The sequence below is a fragment of the Neomonachus schauinslandi genome, chromosome 12, assembly GCF_002201575.2.
Source record: "Neomonachus schauinslandi chromosome 12, ASM220157v2, whole genome shotgun sequence".
Lineage (NCBI taxonomy): Eukaryota > Metazoa > Chordata > Mammalia > Carnivora > Phocidae > Neomonachus > Neomonachus schauinslandi.
In genome coordinates this window covers 61,341,651-61,358,678 of record NC_058414.1, presented here as the reverse complement: position 1 = coordinate 61,358,678, position 17,028 = coordinate 61,341,651, and positions in this window count along the sequence as shown.

The following is a 17,028-nucleotide window of genomic DNA, read 5'->3' as shown; positions in this document are numbered from 1 at the left end:
TAATATTTTATTTTACTCCCTATCATTAACTGGATAAAGTTTTATTTACATACAAAGACTTTACAAAAGGAAGGCCTATGACTCACATACATACACACACATCTATGTTCATGTAAAGATATATTTTTTCCCTAATTTTTGTGGATGGTGTTGTAAATAAAAAAATATGCCTTTAATATTGTTGAATTCATGGTGACTTTTTCTTGTTATGTATTTTTTCAAACAATGTTTTCCAAAAGTTTAAGTTTTTTCATATGAAAATGGGACATTTTTAATACTAATACAGAGAACAATTGACTTAGGATATCTCTACTGTTTGTTCTTTTGTAAAATTCCATAATTTCAGATAACTTTGTTCTTTCATTTATAGGTAAACTTATTACTGTCCATTCTATGACAACCCAGATGGAGAACCCATAGCTCTTAACAAGGAGGAGAATAGTTTATTTTTAAATCAACTCATAAATTGAGTTCCATTTTCTAAGATAAATGCCATTTGTAGTGTAATACAAATTGTGTTAGACACCTAGAAACAGCCTACTGGATTAAGGAATAAAAATATAGATTGACAGATGAATGCAAAGTCATAGCCACTAAAACTACCAGAGAGGTATTTTTCATCACAAAGTTAATCAAGTCACTTCTCCTGCCTAAAGACTCCAGCTTCCCATTACATTTGGAACACTGAGTGCCTAAGAAGAGCTTAGGTGCCTTCTGGAATCTGTGCTTGCCTGCCTCCTGCCTTGCTTTATTCCTTGCCCCTCCCTCACCTGCTCCGTGAGCTTCAGCTGCTGGAAATATCCACAGTCCCAGGGTTCATAGCATTTGCATGCCCTGTTCCTTCCGCTTGGTTTGGATCAACTAGTAAGCAATGATTGGGGATCAGGTGGGGCAGGAACCCAGCAGGTAGGGGCAGCATCTGGGTCATGGTCCTGGGTGGACAGAGCTAGTTGGGAATCTCACAACATTGGTATAGATTCTCGGTCACTGTAAGTCAAGGTCACCATCCAAGAGGACCAGCAACCATGCTCACTGAGAAGAGGGAGATGAAACAGGGTGGTCAGAGGGCTCAGAAGCCACCCTGCATTGTGAGTGTGCTCTTAGGTGCCCCTCAGGAGGACTCCTGTGAGTGCCCTGGGTACCCTACCACACCAGGATTATCAGACTTCCTTCACAGCTCCTCAGCTTGTTAGTCGTATGACCCTTCAAACAACCCCTTCTTTAGTGATTAAGTGCACACAACAGTGGCTGGAATGACTACATTATAAAATGCACCTAAAGCTCATAGCACAGTGCCTGGAACATGGTCAGTACTCAGTAAATGGTTATTTATATTCCCAACAAGACTGAGTGCTTCCAGGAGCCTTCTTAAAGTAAGGGCGTTATCTCTTACCCATGGCATAGATTTCTAGGGACACTGGGAAGGTGTTTTTTGCTCCTTATCCTATTACTTTTTCCCTGGCTGGCTGATGTGATAAAGCCTGAGTGAGGCTTTATCCATTCATTTAAAGGTGTGATCACAATTAAAATTTCCTCTAGAAAGCCTGATTTGTGTATGTGCATGTCTATAAATTATTGCTCACATCAGTCAATAGTGTCTTAGTGGGAAGCGAGAAGAGGGGCACCTGGTGTTCTCCAAAGGGAACAAACACATTTTGAGCATGTCCTATGAGAAGGTCTGTCTTGGATAGGCTTTCATATGTTAGTTCATTGTATCCTTACCACATCACAAGTAAGAATCATCATTCCTGTTCTAACAAGAGAAAATGGAGGCTAAGAGCATTCATTGTCCTGCATGGGGCCACATAGCTGGTGACTGGGGAAGCTTGTGCTTGAACCCCAGTCTGCCTGAGTCCAAAGCCCTGCCTTCTTTGGCAGCTAACTACCCCTGCTTCCCCCCAAGGGACCCCTGGGTTTGCTGCCCTCCTGGCCCACTGAAGACCTCCTTTGACGTGCTTGGTGCTGTGGAACCTAGGCCCTTAGGATGACTTCTCAAAAACCCCTCCTCTCCTAGCTGTTTCTTACCAGGTGACACCTGTTTTCAAATGAGATGGCGTTCATCCCTGTTTTTCTTTACCTCTTCTCTACTCATACAATCCCTCTTCCTGGCTTGCTTGGCTGAACCCTAGGAGCTATGAATGATAGACCCCTAGGACTCACCCCATCACCTAGGGCACCTCTAGGACATTGGTGGTACGGATACAGGGAGGTAGGGTACAGATGGGGGATTGGAAAAGAAACTCCAGTCCAATGAGAAAGAAAACAAATTTCTCTTGAGCACCTACTATGTTTTCAGGCTTTATATTCTCTTATTTAACCTATATAATAAATAGTCCATTGAGGCAAGCCAGACTTAAAGCTCTTGTCCATTTCTCTCCTTATTAATGATGACCAAAATCAGAGTATTTTGGAATAGTTATTGCAGAAGAAATAGATACACATTTAGGCTTTAGACTTATTATTCTACAGTATGACTTCTTTGGAGTGGAGATGATATTTCATATGTGAGAGGATGAATTTAGACTATTATTTTGGGAAGGTCAGTTTGAACTACTGAAAAGCTAAATTTTTTAACAGCTAGATTCTTTTTTTTTTTTAATTTATTATTTGACAGAGAGAGACACAGCGAGAGAGGGAACACAAGCAGGGGAAGTGGGAGAGGGAGAAACAGGCTTCCCACAGAGCAGGGAGCCCAATGCAGGACTCAATCCCAGGACCCTGGGATCATGACCTGAGCTGAAGGCAGATGCTTAACAACTGAGCCACCAAGGAGCTCCTAACAACTAGATTCTTGATTCTAGGTTTCAAAAGTCATGGTTTTATTGTATAGGAATATAAAGAGGCCAAACTCGATTAACGGTGGTGGTGTTCGTTAATTTTTTTCCTGCAGCTAAGGTAGAATTAGAGGTATAATGAATAAATACTTTATAATTAGAACATCACCTGCATTAAGTGGCCCCTTCTTTTTATAAAGTAAATTCTACACTCAATGTGGGGCTTGAACTCAGGACCCCACAATCAAGAGTCACATGCTCTACCCACTGAGCCAAGCCAGGTGCCCTTAAGTGGCTACTTTTAAAGAGCCTCAAGGATGGCCCTGTCCTGCCTGGCCTTTTGCATCTTTTCATACCATTGTCCACACTTTGCCATGTTCCATTTCTTTACAGGGCTTCCCTCCATATAAACTATTCTCATTATGTAGAATGTCATCCTGGTTCAATCTCACACATTGACACACACACACACACACACACACTTTTTGTGCACCCATTATCTTAATTTGTGACATTTTTTTTCTAATTAAAAATTTTTACAAAGCAGAAATAAGTCTCAATCTATCTAAAGGATCACAAAAATCTGAATATGCAGGCTCCAAACCAACGTTTGCGAGGTATTGACGGCACTAACATTTGCCGGGCAACTGCAATGTGAACTTTCTCCAGCAGGTGGCGGTGGTGTGTAGAAAGAAAAGCTGCACTCTGCCACAAAGGTCTTCAGGATAGACAAGAATAGAGACTGGCTGGAAACATTCCCTTTGAGTCTGCAATCCTGTATTGGGCTCCTCTACTTTCCAGCACCGCCCTGAGTGTGCAGCGGATCCAGTAGGAGTGAGGCAGGGTCACCGGCTTGAGGACCTCACAGACTTAGGGTAGAATGTGCCCTTGTCTATCAGGCAGGGCCATTCTTCGTGCTGCTTTTGGAAAACAACTCAAAACCAAATCCTACACCTTGTGCACTGCTGGTGGGAATGTAAAATGGTACAATGGCAGGGGAAAACAGTATGGCAGCTCCTCAAAAAAATAAAAATAAAATAACTATATGATCCAATTTCACTTCTGGGTATATGCTTAAAAGAATCAAAAGCAGGAAGCCACCCAAATGTCCATAGACAGACAGACAGATAAGCCAACTGCGGTGTATCCACATAATGGACTATTATTCAGCCTTAAAAAGGAAGGAAATTCTGCCATAAGCTGCAACATGAATGAACCTTGAGGACATTATGCTGAAGGACACAAGCCAGTCCCAAAAAGCCGAGTACTGTATGATTGCCTTCATATGAAGTACTACGGAGAGTAGTGAAATTCACAGAGACAGACAGTAAGAATGGCAGCTGCCAGAGGCTGGGGGGGAGGGGGAATGGGGAGTTATCACTTAATGCGTATAGAATTTCAGTTTAACAACATGAAGAGAGTTCTGGAGGTGGATGCTGGTGATTGCACAGTGTAATACCACTGGACTGTACATTTAAAAATGGTTAAGATGGGGGCGCCTGGGTGGCTCAGTTGGTTAAGCGACCGCCTTCGGCTCAGGTCATGATCCTGGAGTCCTGGGATCGAATCCCACATCGGGCTCCCTGCTCAGCAGGGAGTCTGCTTCTCCCTCTGACCCTCCCCCCTCTCATGCTCTCTCTATCTCATTCTCTCTCAAATAAATAAATAAAATCTTAAAAAAAAAATTGGTTAAGATGGTAACCGAGTGTATTTTACCACACACAAAAATCGCTCTACAGGTCCTCGTCCTCTGCCCCTGGGCCTGCCTGCAGTGTTTGATCTCATTGTAGGGACACAATGAAATCCCTAAGACAAACCTGTACACATTTCCAGGCAACACCCCTTGGTGCAAGACCTGGAAAGTGTGTGTTTCTAACTGCTTGGCTATTGTAGATGTGATCATCGGTCGGATTTGGTTTCTTCTGCAACTGTGACCCTTCAATGTGCAGGAAAAAAAAAAAAAAAGACAAATCACCTGCCCTAGAGCCACAGACCCAGGAAGCAAAAAAAAAATTGTTTATTGACCATTTACTCTGGGCCAGGCTTTCTACTTTGTGTTATCTCATTTAACTTTTATTAGCACCTCAAAGAGCCAGGATCTGGTCATTATTCTCACTCAGCAGGGAAAGAAACTGAAGCTCAATGTTTACAATATAACCCAAGATCCATAGCTAGTAAATGTCAGGGGTGGATCCGAATTCTGACTCCGGGAGATACTGTGTGGTCTGATTAGGAGCCAGCAGTCCCAGGCTTTGCTTATACTGCCCTTAGGACCCTGAATGCAGCGCTTTTCAAATGTGAATCGAGTGAATGAGGATGCCCTGGGGCCCTGGGGCCTGGTGAAAAATCAAATTCTGGTTTGGGTTGAGCAGAGGATTCTGGGATTCTCACCAGCTCCCAGGAGACAGCAAGGTGCTGGAGCACCATTCCAGGAGCAAGATTTTCATCTGCAGAGGTTCCTAGACTTTCTCTTTGTCTCAGCAGCTTTCTCTCAGGACTCAAAGCCAAAGGACGTTCCTCTTCCAAGTTTTAAGTTGTTAGCTTCACACAACTTATTAGGTGTTATGTTCTTACAACGTAGTAGCCATTTGAAAAAATTACATAGATAAATTGAAGGAAAACTGTGGTATTTGAATTTTATTCTTAAATAACCACCATTCCTTACCAGTGGGATATATGCGCACCCCAGCCCTGCACAACTTCTCATACCTTGGAACCAGTGTGGACACCAACACCCTCATTTCCTGTCCCGTAGTGGTATTTTGTGTGTGTGTTACTCGCTCTTTGGCACAGCAACAGGCAAAAACTCAGCTCTGGAAAGATACGACATGCTGAAATTGTGAACCTCCTGGCACTGGTGGTATCAAGTATGGCTGTGTTTCCCTCAGAAATGTAAACTCTTCCGCAGCGCCCCGGGGTTCCTTGGTGCACAGTTTGGGAAGCGTGGCTTTAATGTACTCTGAATTGTGCTGAAGAACAGCAGGGAGGAGCCGGGAGAAGACTTCAGACAGGGAGCCAAGGGACTCTTTCACGAAATTATTTTGTGACCTCAGCAGGTTGCCAGGGTCTTGGGGCCCTTTTCTGACCAGAGCAGGGACTGATGAGGGAATAGAAGGCTAGCTGAGGACAAAGCAGAAGCTGACACCCCACAACCCCTCCCCCCCAGATGGGATATATGTGACATTCCTCAGGTACTCCTGACTGCCCTCAAGCTAAGGAAAGGAAAAACAAATAGTTAACAATAGAGGTCGCAGTCCTGCAAGACCTGAGTCTACCTCAGTTTACACATGTCCTAGTGATTTACAAGGAAGCTTTCTTATCAATAGCCTAACTTCCAGAGAACCACACTCAGTTTCCTGAAGCCCTAACATCACCCTTCACTCCATAAAATTGAGGGAGGCTGAGGCAGAAGGAAATGTAAATAAAATTGAATTTCTTTTAAACCTGCAGCCCATTGACAAGGACACGTGATAGGAGGAATGTTCCACTCCTCCAGGAAGTTCCCAACTATCTTACTGTTAATGCCTTACTAGAGGGGTAAACAACCTTAACTTGACAACGCCAAGGCCTCCGGGATCCTGTGAGTCTTCTTTAACGTATGAAAGTTCTTTCTCGAAACGTCCCCTTTTTCCTTACCTCCCCCAACCCCATAGTATATAATCAGCCACCCTCACAACCCCAGCTCTTTCTGCCGGCTGGTCCTGTCCCTGTGATTTAATAAACCACCATTTTGCACCAAAGATGCCTCAAGAATTCTTTCTTGGTCGTCGGCTCTGGACCTCACCTCACCAAACCTCACCTATATTCCAAAACTACATCAGGGACCACATGAACTAACTTTTAAGATCCTTCCAATAGAATATCTACGATTGTAATGATGTGTGCACATGTCTCTGCTCCCCCATGAGATTAAGCTTTTGGAGGGCAGGGGCTGTGGCCTATCATCAAATCTCACAGTGCCTTCTTCATAGTAGTTGCTCAATAAAGAGCTGTACATTAAACACTTTTTAAAAACATCTTAATTTCCAGGGGGCTGGGGTGGGTGGAGATGTTTTTACTTTCGAAATATCCAAAACATTTTTATATGTGAATGAAGCATGCCGGTGTTTTACTAGTGATTTTGTAAGGATACATACATAGTGGAGACATTTGTCCCATGCAATTCCAGAAGGACAGGAATATTAATAAGCGATGGACAAGGACTCAAAGCAAAAGACTCGAGTCCAGTTCCAGGACAAGTGCTCACTACCTGTGTGGATTTGGGCAAGTCACTGGGTTCTGTATACGTCAGTGTCTTTATCTGTTTCACGGGAATCATCATAGCTGCTCTCTGCCCATGGGATATTTAAAAAGGTACCGCATGGGAGTGCACTTTTTGGATTGGGACTCCGAGCCATCACCGCCATGGTCCTCTCTCTATCCCCTCTGCACAGGGGTGACACGGCTGTGTGCTACATTCAGCAAATGACAGCAGCTCCCAAAAGCCTGAACCGGGAGGGAGATCCCTGCCCAAGGTCACTATTTTAATGCTGGGGCTCAGATGTTATCCAGGTAATTCAAAAGGAACCATTGGGAGTGGACAAGGAGACCCTCAATCTCCATCCATTTGAGAGGTAACAAATTAGGAATTATAAGTCAATTTATTTAATGAGTATTGATGTGTCTTTTGGACAGAAACTTTGACCTTCATCTAAGGAACAAAAGAAAATGGATGTCAGCAGAATGCCAACAATTCTTATGCTTTCTGGAGAGACAACCATATGGAATGACTTTCCCTTAAGGATGGAAATTCCAAACTCAGAGCCTGACACGTGTCGCTAAAATGAGAGATGTACCTTAGAATCTCACCTTAATATCAGGATGAATCACTGTTGCCACCCACCTAACTCAGCAGTCCTCCTCTCCCCTAATCGATGAGACCTCCGGGGTCTACCAAACCTGTCTTTTGAGAATCAGATTCAAGAACGTCCAGCAATGAATCCCCAAGGTCTTCCTTGGGTTTACAGTTTACCATTATTGATGTTAGCCACATTGTTAAATATAAAATAGACCAACACAAATTGTGGGAATGAAGAGTTCTAAGTGTGTGGGTGTGTAAGTCAGAGTTCTTCAGAGGAACTAATAACAGAGATAGAGAGAGAAATTTGAGGAATTGGCTCATGAGATTGTGGGGTTTGACAAATTTGAAATCTGTAGGGCAGGCCAGCAGGCTGGAAACTCAGGCAGTGTTTCTATGTTGCAGTCTTGAGGCCAAATTTCTTCTTCTTTGGGAAACTTCAGTTTTTGTTCTTAAGGCTGAAACTGATGGAATGAGGCCCACTTACATTATACTTTACTTAAAATCTGCTGACTTCAATGTTAATCACATCTTAATAATACTTTCTCAGCAACATCTATACTGATGTTTGATCACACAACGGGGCACCATAGCCTACCCAGGTTGACAAATATAATTAAGCATCACCATTGGTGTCCAAAAATGAGCGAGTCCCTCAAAAACAGCCTGAAATCAGCTATTTATCATATTTCAGCTGCTACCACTGTAAGATGAACAAAACCTAGAGGGAGAAAAAAAATCAGGATGGAGGAATTTTCCAGGTAAGTGTCTTAAGAAAATGAAATACTCAAGTTCCTCCTCCAACACCCCATGTCTGGGCTTTCTGGCCCCACACCATGAACGGAAACATCTGAGTGGGTGTGGGGACATCTGCCTGTGTGAGCTCACCGCCAGACAATCAATCTTTGGGTCGATGTACCCTTTACAGCAACATTTCCTCCTCTACCAGGGCAAGTCCCTTCTGAATAACACCCTGCTTTTCAGATTCTGAATTGAAGGAGGTTATGGAGCTCTGGGAAAATGAACAATGCAAATAGACACTCAGGGAATGGAATGTCCTCCATTCCCCCCCTGGGCCAGAATATGGACCAGATCAATCCCTGGCAAGAGGTCAATTTGTGGAAGTTTGACAACATGCCTGGAACTTTGTGAAAAAGGTGTTCCTGGAAATATTTCGCCTTAGTGCTTAGTGAAAAATGCCATTTCCTCCCCAAATATGTCGTACTTAGTTGTATTAGGAGGTGATTGGTGGGAACTTCTGGGAAGAGCTAAGCTATCCCACCCATTGATCTCTCAGGCTCCCTTTCCATCCTAAGGGTCTTGCAGGTGCCGTGAGCTTCCTGAGTTGTGGTTAGGGTCTTGCAGTTCCCGTGAGCATGCTGATGCCTCTCCTGCCTCCCTCAGGCCCTCCTCACTGGGCAGCAAAACACAAACCATTCAGCATCCTTCCTGCAAGACCATCCAAAGGCTTCCCACCAACAGGACAGGACGATGAAGGTCTGTTTCCTCTGCTGGCCTGCACGGCCCTCCAGAATCTGCCTACCTGCACTTGGCCGGTTTCGTTACCCCGAAACTCCCTGCATTTTCTGATCTCGTCTTTAGATCTTTGGACCTACCGGGCTATTTCAGGTCTATTTCCTTTGTTGCATCCTTCCTCCGCAGTGTCATTTCCTCTTTTGCCCACGCTTCCTATCCATTTTCTTCTGTCATCTCATCCTTAAGCCTTTTCTGGGCCACTCACTTCCTTCTAAGCAGAGTAAACCCACTCTGAGGTGTGACCTCTGTCCCCCGAATGGGCATCTGGTACTGCATGTATCTCAGTGGGTCATATTGACTTCTGTGTGTTTCCCCTTCCTCACGGAGGACGGAAACCATTCAACCTCTCTGTCTGCAGCAGCTAATGAAGTGCTTGCCACAGAGTGTGCGGGCACCTCTTCAATTGAAAAACTAAAAAAGGGGTACTTAGCAAATGCTTATTTAACTGAGTCGACCTGGAAGCCCAGTTTTTCTTTCCCACACTGCAGAGGGGGGGTAATTCCAATTTGCAAGGGCTCATGGACTGAAACAAACCACGTGCCATTAGTTGACAGCTCAGATGTCAGAGAGACAGAAGGGTGGTTGGGTGGCAGGAAGATGGGGAAAGGCTGGCATGGCACTGGGTGAGCACTGAGGGGTCCCGGGGGGGGGTGGTGGCTGGAAGCCCGATGAAGGGAGTGAGGAGGAAGTAGTGTGGAGAGAGCTGAAATTGAACCCAAGAACTGAGATTGGAGGTCAGTGAGTCTGAAACATTTCTGTAGAGCTGAAAGGATCAGTGCGTGTGTGTGTGTGTGTGTGTGTGTGCTGAGTATGTGCTCTTGTGCATGCACACATGTGTGATTTTATGTAGCACAGTATCTGTTGGTGAGACCGCAGACACCAAGAGAAAGTGGGGAAAAGAAATGAACTAAAACTGAATTAATATCTAGAGGAGCCAGAGGCTTTAAATGCAGGGTCTCAATTACTTGTCCCATCAACTTGGAAGGTCCAACCGAATGTTTTTTACAGAAGAAGACATTGAGGTGAAGGGAGGCTGAGGAACTTGCCACAGAAGGCGTAGCTGGTAAATGACCGAGCTGTTAGTCATACGTAGTCATACCCCATGGGTGTAGTTCCAAAGCTCCCCATTGTATCACTGTCCTCCCCAGGTGTATATCTGTGCTCTCAAATTAGGTGTGCATGCTTTTCCTACAGAACGGTCCTGATGAAAGTTTAAATTGCTTTGCCTCCTCTAGTGGACTCAATCAGAAAAACTTGTAGCTATTATGGATCCTGGATTAAAGGGGAAATCTCGGGTATTTTTTCCCCGAGCCCCAGCATCCCTCACTTGCCTGATCCTGTTCTCTTTACTGGACTGAACTTACAGTGTGGAATTGGCCTTTAGCCAGCATTCTGGGCAGGAATCGTTTGGGTTATAGTCTTGCGTTTCTCCAAGGCCCTTGGTGTGAGCAGCTTTTCCTTGATGTGAAACAGTGAGTCACCTACTGGGTCCTTTGGATTCAGATTTAGCAGGTTTTTCTGAGGTTAAATTTACTGCTGTTAAATTTAAAAAGGGTCATGCAAGTGGTAAAAATGCAAAACCTCTTTTACTCTTTTCTCTTACTGGCTTCTCACCAAATGGCTATTCTGTGCATGCTTGTGGTGCATTAGGAGTTGAGGTTTTATGAAATTCGTCATTCATGCCAGAGCGAAGCATTTGGTAAAGAGCGAATGGAATTCATTCATCACAAGCTAACTCCAGACCGAGCCCGTCACCAGGGTCTCTGGGCAGGGGCAGCCCTACAGAGGAAGGCCCAAGTGGAAGATTAACATTATTCAGAGGAATGCACAAAGAAAATCAACTTTCACTAAAAAGCTTCTATTATTTTGTACCTCCTTTATGACAGACCAAGTGCCAGAAACTTTCGCATATATTTTTTTCATTTAAACCCCTCAAAAGCATAGCAAAGTCTGCATTTATTTTATTTATTTATTTTTTTGATAAGGAAGCAAGACTCTAAAGAGGTAAATACATAGGTCTAAAGTCCAATCCCAGGTCAGTGGTAGGGACCCTGGAACTGGCCAAGGGCTACCTGATTACAAAGTACAAAACCCAGGCTCTAGACTGGGAAGATTTATCTCCATAGGGATTTATCTCCACCCCTCTTTGCTTTCTCTCAGGTGTCCTTAGGACTGAAATGCTCGTCTTTCATTCTCTCTTTCTCAAAGCAAGCCCAGATGTCACTTCCTTTGTGAATTCTTTTAAGACCTCCCTGGAAGGATTTAGCCTCTCCCCTTACCCCAACTCTTCTGGGTCCCAGAACTGGCATTTATCTAACACATAGGAGGTCATCAGCATCTGCTGACAGCTTCCTCTAGGATGGTGTGAGCTCCTGGAAGGCCGGGACCATGTCTTATTTTATCTCTGAACCCTCAGTGCTCAGAAAACAGGGGATGATCCATAAATACCCAAGGAATGTGGGAATAAATTAATATAACCTCCAGAAGTTCCAAATAGAAAACTGACCACAAGGGCTCTGACATAAGTTCCAAAATGACACACTCAGACCTGAGCCAGGTTCTGCCAGCTTTCTTGGGAGAGCTTCACCTGGTTAACACTTATGTATCCTTCAGACCTCGGTACAAATATCATTCCCTCAGGGAAGACTTTTCTGACTGCGCCACTACCTCCAAGATAAGGCCAGGCTCCCTGGTTATAAGCTCCCACAACCCCGGCTTATTCAAATACAAATATTGAATTGAATTATTTCTGTTGGATCCCATCCTCCTGGTGGACTCTGACCTCCCCGTGAGCACTCTCCACCGCTGGGTCTGGTGTGTGTCCCGTCCCTGTGTTCAAGAAGTATTTCTTGAATGGATGTGGCTATTAAATTTTACACCAAAAGAACATAGAACTTTGAGTCAAAGACCATAACAGCAGTCCGGTTGACCAGACCTTGGGCTCAGGATGGACAGGTTGGAGTGAAGTGAGAGTAGCATGCCTGCAGTCCCCATGGAGGGAGGGCTTGGGGACTGGGAGGGCTGGAGGGCACCTGCAGGGGCTGGGCTCACAGAGGGTGGGGCTGAAGCATGCGGGGAGAGGAGGGGCAAGTCCAAGGCTGAGGCAGGTGCAAAAGCAGTCGGCTAGGGGAAGTCCTTATCAGCAGAGAGACACAGCACCTTCTCACGGTTTTTGGTGCAAAGATGACAGGGTTCGAACCCCAGGGGTTATACTTCCTAGTTGTGTGAGACTTGGGCTCTTACTTTTCTGAGACCGTTTCCCCTTCCTGCCGCCTGTGAGTGGGATTGCTGTGAGGACGACGAAACAGGGGTCCATGGAGGCAAGCATCCTGCACAGGGCCGTTGTGCACAAGGTCTCATCTCTCCACTTCTTTGCCTTTCAACTGAGCCTTCCCTGTGCAACCACGGCTGTGGCTGGACACTTAGCCTGGCTCTCTCAAGACCCAAAGCATCTGAGCACGTGTTTGTCTAGGGATTGGAGCTTCCTGTGCAGAGCTGTCCCAAGCATTGTTGGAAATCTAATTCCATTATTGTGGTTATTTAACATCTAGCATTTCACTTGGAGTTTCTAAACCCTCCTGTCTATGCCACATGAGGAATGCTAAGGTTTTTCCAACTTAAAATCACGTGGTTCTCTATACCCAATCTGACTGCTTGGATGGTCGATTCTATTTCCAACCATAGTCTCCCAAATTAGACGCCTTTACATTTCAAACCTTTGCTGCCCAATAGGGTAGGCACTGCCCACATGTGGTTATTAACATTTTAATTAATCAAAATGAAAAAAATTAAATATTGAGTGCCTCAGTCTCCCCAGCCACAGAGTGCTCAGGAGGTACAAGGTGGCTCGTGCTTACTATACTGAACATCACAGCCCTAGAGCGATTCCATCATTATAGGGCGCTCTGTTGGTCGGCATTGTTCCAAATAATTGGATGTCATTTCTTTACGTAAAGCACCACGATAAAGGAGCCCTGTTGTTGAGAGCCAATCATCTCTGAATGGCGAGCATTATCTCTGGGCTGGAATTCTCTTTCTGTTGACCTCTTCTCCTACTACTCCTGATTAGAGTTGAGCTTGCAATGAAACGGGCCACAGAATGTTCTGGCTTTTGCCAAGCATTGTGTGCTTGACATTGGTTAGAGAGAAGATTCGGGGTGAGATTTACATGCGTATGCTCATACACACAAGCATGCAATTGAGGGTTTGATCATGGAGCCTACGTCTATAAACCTCTTGTGACAAATCAAGAATACTCTTTTTTTTTTCCCTCTAAAATTAATATCTGAGGCTGATAAGAATTTTATTGCAGAGGCAGGGTTTGGTAAAATCAGGCATGGATTTTCTGTAACTCCACTATATCTGAAGTAATGCTTGAAAGTACTAAAAAGTATAAATATTTGTACTGTTGGCAAATGCACACTGCTCCTTCACCAAATACCCAAATAGAGAAAAAAATAAAAGCTTCCTCTCTGTTTTGGGTTGTTAGAGCAAAGCTCTAGGAGGGGATTTATAACTACACAGTTACAAATTATGAACGTGCATTTGTTCAAGAACTACACCCTGTTGATTTGCTATTTAGTTTTTTTATTGCTGGCTTTTTGCTTTGCTCTATAGGAGACCGGCTGCAGATTTGGCCACTGCTCAGACTGAGGAATCACCAGGGACGATGTTCCTATTCAGAAATGCATGGGGTATATCAAAGACAGAGCTTGCAAACATGTATATTAAAACCCATACATTACCCACACAATGAAAACCTGCATCCCACTCAACATGGGAGGCTTGGGGCTGAGTGTGAACCGAGGACTCTCACGTTGGAAGCGGCTGAAGGAATGCCTGGCCTCCCTAATTACCTCGTTCCTGTGCTTTCTGACCCTGCTCAGCAAAGTCCTCAGGGTTTCCATAAAGGCCAAAGGAAGTGATGGGGAGGAAGGGAGGAGGGCTTCCCATCATAATTTCACTTGGCACCTCTGCCTCTATGTGTTCTACATATTAGACTCCCCAGTATCATTTCCTTGCAACAAAAGGATCCCTCAAACACTTGACAGTAGAAGCCAGAAGCTTTCCTGTGGGATTAAGGGGTTTAGGGAAGGGCAGAATTGGCCATAGTGCTTGTTTTCTTTCTGAATAGAAGCCTTAGAGCAGTGGGCATTGACCAGGATGCCTGGAACCCTTCATATGTACGATGGTTCATTTCAACAAATGTGTGGAGTTTATTTTTGTTGTGATTACTGTCGGTCAGACGGAGTGCAGAGTCACGTGGTTGAACACAGAGCCACGTGGTTGTACTATGGGATGGGGAGGGAGGGCAATTGGGGAAAGAATGAAGGGATCACGTCAAGAAAAGAGCTGTTTCCTGGAATGCATGAGAACTTGACACCAGGCCACTATAATAGCATTGACCAGGCCAGTAACGAGTTATATCAGTCACTCGGCATTGAAGGACAACCTCTTCAGCACTACAGAAATTGGGGAAGATGTCTTTTCAAAATTTCCTGAGGCAGGTATACTCTTGTCTTATTAATGTTCACCTTTTAATTTCATCAATCATGCTGCTAAAAAAGCTGGTCAGTGAAAGCATGGAGGATGTATGATATTTGAGTAGCACTGCGAACAAGGCTGAAAGATTTGCCTGGGCTCATAGCAGCTCCCTTGCCCTTAGCACAGGCAGCATCTGTCTCTTGGGCACATTGAGGGGCAGACTGGCCAGGAAGTGAATAAAGCTTGAACTTTGCGACCCTTTACTTGCATGGGCCTTCTTGAGTGCTGGGGGTGGCTGGGAGCCATAGAGTGTTTAGGGAGGAGGGAAAGCCAAGCTGCCATCAGGAAGCATTTCTGGTAAATTGTTAAAGACATCACAGAAGCAAAGGACCCTGATATTTAAGATTCCAGAATTTGGATTTACCAGTGGGATCAACTCTCCCCACATCTGACATCCTCCTAGTTTCACATATTGCTTTCAAATCCTGTCTCTCAACCTGCCTTTGCCTGCATCACTGCTGCTATTTGTGGCCCCCTGCTGGTAACCGATGGTCCGTTCAGTGTTCAGGCTGTGGTTCTAGAACTCCAAGAGTGGTTGGGGCTTGGCTATCTTTACTCTAGAGGGTGCTTCAGATACTTTCCCCTGAGGTGGTCCCAGGACCCATGACCAGCCCAGAGGAGCTACCCCGGGGGCTCGGCAGCAGCTACTAGTTGAAGAAGCTTGTATAGAGCAGTCATTCCTCTATACCCAGCTGCCAGGATCAGAGCACAAGGTGGGCAGTTGGTCCTAAGTGGTACAAAACTGTCAAGGGGAGTAGGACTTTTTGTAAGAGGAGGTCCTAGAAAACCTCCTGGCAAATATGAATTCTTCCAAGACTCAGGCCCAGGTGAGCATGGGCTCTCAGGGCCTTGATACCGGATGAGAAGCTGACTCACCTAGACGTCACCTGGAATAGCAGGGATGACTGGGGCCTTGATGAGTCTCAGTCAACACTGTTCCTGTTTACCTCGGCCTGTTAAGGCATTTGATGCACAAGGGGGCTCACATTCTCAGCAGTGGAACCCACAGGACCTTGGGCTAGAGACAACGGAATGGACTAAAACTCTGCAGGCCCAAGTCAAGGCAGCTGGAAGCTATGTCTTAACAGCTCAGGGCTCCTAGCCTAAGCTGTGCTGTAAAGTCCACAGACTGGAAAAGCGATTCGAAGTACATAGAAGTTCCTTCTGTGACAAGAAAAAAGATAGAACAAAGATGCCTCACACATAATTAATGAGGAATCCAATTGCTATTGCAATAATAATAATAATAATAATAATAATAATAATACATATATATGAATAATAAACTGTTCCTACAAATTACGTGGTCAAACCAACATCTTAAATTTTCTCTAGTCATTTTACCAGTTCTCAAATGTCAGTGACGATTGGCATTTTCTCCTCATACTGCATAACCACTAGTGGGAGCACGAAAGTTGACAATGCAGCCACTTGAAAAGCAGAGGCCCTTGGTGCCGGAACCCAACGACCCCCTCCTTACCCCTCATGCTGGAACTCCCCTACTCCAGCGTCTGTGAGTGAAGTCCCCTCTTAAGCCATGACACTCACACCCTCAGGTTACTGGGTAGCTGCCCTTCCCTCCGACTCCACCATGATTCCAAGCAGAGAGGACTTGATAACAGAAAGCCCTGCTCTTGGGGAGTGGGCTGCGAATTGAGAGAACTCTGGAAGAGTTGGGGCCCTGAACCCAGCCCAGCTTGCTGTGACTCATGTTTGCATTCAGCTGTGGTGACTACCTGGCCCTTTACAAGAGCCAATGACCTTGTGTGCCTCCAAGTGGGCAGATGGCACCGCACCCTTGCACTGTGGGGCTTGGCGTCTCACTAAGTTCATTCATTCGCCCACTTACTCACTGGTATGAGGGGAAGGGGTGCAAAATCAGATTCAACCTCTGTGTTCATGGGCCTTACTCAAGAGTGAGGAGACAGAAGTTAACCAGTGTCACAAATGGACGATCATGAAAGATAAGGACCATGAAGGAGAAGAACGTGGGGCTTCAAGAACATTGTGAGTAACGGAGAAGCCCGACCTGGTCAAAGAGGTGAGGAAGAGTTTCCCTGGGGAAGTGTCATTTTGCTGAGCTCTGAAGGCCGAGCAGGACTTTACAGTGTGTCATGTGGCCCCACAAGGTGGGGAGGGAAGGGTGAGGAGCGCCCCCGGCAGTGGCAGAACGTCGTGGTACAGGGGACACCGCCAATGTCAGTGTCAGGAGCTGTCAGGAGACCAATGTCCCCGGAGCACAGAGGGCAGAGGGAGCAGTCCCAGGCTCTAGATCTTTGCCTTCATTCTAAGCCAGGAGAAGATGCTTAGGAGAGGTCTGACGTGGTCAGATTTGTG